Source organism: Octodon degus, unplaced genomic scaffold (assembly GCF_000260255.1).
Source record: "Octodon degus isolate 3935 unplaced genomic scaffold, OctDeg1.0 scaffold00277, whole genome shotgun sequence".
Taxonomy (NCBI): Eukaryota; Metazoa; Chordata; class Mammalia; order Rodentia; family Octodontidae; genus Octodon; species Octodon degus.
Window position 1 is genome coordinate 803,487 of NW_004524853.1, and position 3,284 is coordinate 806,770.

The window sequence follows — 3,284 nt, forward strand, 5'->3', positions numbered from 1 at the left end:
GGGCCAGCAAGATAGCTCAGTGGTCTAGAGCACCTGCTTAGGCAAGCTTAAGCAAGCACAGGGATCGCAGTTGGAGCCCCTGCAAGACATGCTGCACCAGCCCTGGCCCCAGGGTGGGCTGAGCCGGTCACCAAAAAGAAAAAAAAGTGAATGTCCTAAGTAAAATATTGGATTTAGTATATAAATGATCCAAGGATTTAGATATTAGTTTGAAGGTTATTTTCATTTATTTAAACTTCTAGATTGGACTATTTGTTACTACCCTTTGTGATGGTACATATGTTTTAGTAAACTAAGTTTTTAACTTTTCTGTAAAAAAAAGAAAACAGTAATAACAATGTTAATATTATTCAGCCATAAAATGATGAAATCTTATAATTTATGATAACACAGCAAGCCTAGAAGATACTATGTTGAGAGATGTAAACCAGATACTGAGAAACAAATACTGCATGACTTCATATGTAAAATCTAAAAGGCTTACAAGTGGAGAGTACAACAGCAGTTGCCAGGGGCTCAGGAAACTAGAAAAGCTGGAAGGTGGGGAGAAGTTGGTCAACAGGTACATTGTTAGAGTCACATTTCTAAGTGGTTGCATATTGATTGTTTATATCTTTTTTATTTGCAAAGTAATGGCATTGTCACCAGAGCATGCAGGACTTATTTGGCATTGTGTTTGAAAAACAATAAACAAGAAAATTTTAAGTGCTAGAGAAAGGCAGAATTCTAGCAGAAAGCATTGGAGATAGTGTAAAATGCTCAGCACAATGTAGGCACTAAGTGTTTGCTGAGTGAGTAATTTTCTTCTTGCATCTTGCTATAGTTTTCAGGTTACACACATATTTCATCTGTCCTTCCTGTCTGTAAATCTCTTTTGAAATGATATACTCAAAGTTTATACTTTGCACTATTTCAGGCAAATAAGTAATGTTTGTAGATTCATAGTAAACCTTACCATACATAAACTCATGGAAAAATTTCCAAGAAACTTCAACCTCTAAAAATAGAAAGATGTCCTATTTGAGGAGGTGTAATGTCAGGATCCATTATTTACCCCACTTATTTTTAGCTGCACTATAAATTATTCTTTTGAAAATTATTTAGAACAGTTGATCTAATGCCATCATTGTACTCATTATTCAATATTTACTCACCATGTACCAGGATCTATGAAAAACTTTCCATATTCTGAGCATATTAAACAGGGGAAAAAGCACTGCTCAGCTAAATATTAAATGCTATTTTTTTCCCCTTGGAAACTTACCAAGAGGTTGGGCAAAATCATAAACTATCTTTAGCAATATATCTGCACAGTTCAACTAAGACCTACTTAAGTTATTTATTTGTGAGGTAGAAACAGTGAGCTAGGTTGTTTTCAGTAATTAATGATGACACTTTAAAACTGGGTAAATACAATGTGCTGTAAGTATTTTGGACATAAACACCTAACAAAAGTTTCCCCATACATCTTTTCCAAAGTTTGGGAAAAATTAATAACCCAGGCACAGTACCTTAACAGAGATGTTTATTCTTTGCACTTACTAAGTAATTTAAAAGTAGAGAGTTTTTATTTGGGAAGTGTTCATAAATGCTGCCGTTAATGTCTTGGCTCCTTTGAACTCCTTGGTAGGCCTTCCGTAATGGGGAAATGTTTCATTATGTGGAGCTCTAACACAAGTTCATTGAGGCATTCTCAGCACACTATCTGCTTTGCAAGCAAAAAGGAAAAGGAAAGAAAGTAGGAAGAACAGAGAGCAGACACTCATATCAGAAAAGGAAAGGACTTAGAAGACCTCTGCTCTTTTGTTTTTTGAGATAGATCTCACTATACAGCCTCGGCTGGCTTTGAACTTGCTGTGTAGCCTAGACTGGCCATGAATTCACAGCACTCCTCCTGCCTCACCATAAGATCTGTGCTTATGTTTCATGGTCAAAACTGTGTAGCACGCACAGTCCTGGGTGTACTGTAGGGGACTCTGAGGAGTGGAGTATTTGCAACTAAATAGTGTCATTGCAAACCCACTTTCCTTGGGAAGGACAGAGAGACCGTTGCTTATCATAAGCAATTTTCCACAGGCATCTTTCTTATATGAGAAAGAGTACTGGCCAGCTTTAGGTGAATGCTGCCGTCTACACACTGATAGAGAGAGGCGAAGCCGCTATGTTCCACAAGATAGGTAAGATAAGTGTACTGCTCATTTCCATTGGTTTATTGAAAGGAACAGTCAATGCTTATTTTTTGACCAATTTTGCATGTGTATACCTGGTAATCTGAACAACTACTTTGAAGCTAACAATATGCAATATGACACCTATTGCTGATTTCCTATCGTCCTGTTTGGAAATTCTGTATCATTTTCAATGTTTTTAAATTTTTTTCTTCTCCTCCTTAAAATAAAAAAAGATGATTCAAGAAAATAATTCAAAGGACAATAAAATATTTGAAGTAAATGCAACTGTATATTAGGGCACATAGCTTGGCAAATGGCTTGTGACTTCCCTCTTTGACAAAATGACCTTGTGCAGTGAACAATCTTCATAGCTGTGAGTAGAAACATCCAGGACAACATAGAGGTGAAAGAGAAGATGACTAGCGATTGCTTTGGGTTTCCTTGACACAGATGCCGTTGGTTTTGATTTTCCTGCCTCATTCTTTTGAAAGCAGTGCTAACTGTGCTCAACATGGTTGCAGTGTGTTGGCAGTGACTGTGAAGCATATGTATATTTCGAGTTCCCTATGTAATTTTCCTGATATACAGTGAAGATTTGATAACTGACAAGTAAAAAGAAAATAAATTTCTACTTTCTAGGGATATACAAGCAAAAAATTGTTATCAAAAGAGATTGATAAATAGGTTATTAAATAAATGTCAAGGGATAATAATTACTATAAGTGTATGCAAAAGACACAATTAGGCTGACAATATTTTCTTGTGTAGCTAGAAGAATGCACTGCAGTAAAAAAATGTTGAACTTGACAATGAACAGGACTTCAGTGTCCATCCTTCACTTTCTTTCTGGATCTAGGATACTTTTTCCTTTCCTGTAGAGTAATAATGTAGCAATCGAAAAGGAGGAACATGAAACCTCCCAGTTCTGACTGCATTTATTCCACCTCCCTGTTTGATCTTGATAAAGACTTTGCCACTATCATTCTTAACACAAGATAGGATCCGTCTTTAAGTGGGACGCTTGCTGATCATCCTTAACTGCCTTCTTCTAAGGCACTTTGTCTGTTAGGCAGGGTTATCAAGAGTGAGTTCAGCTCTTTCCTCAAAGGTGTC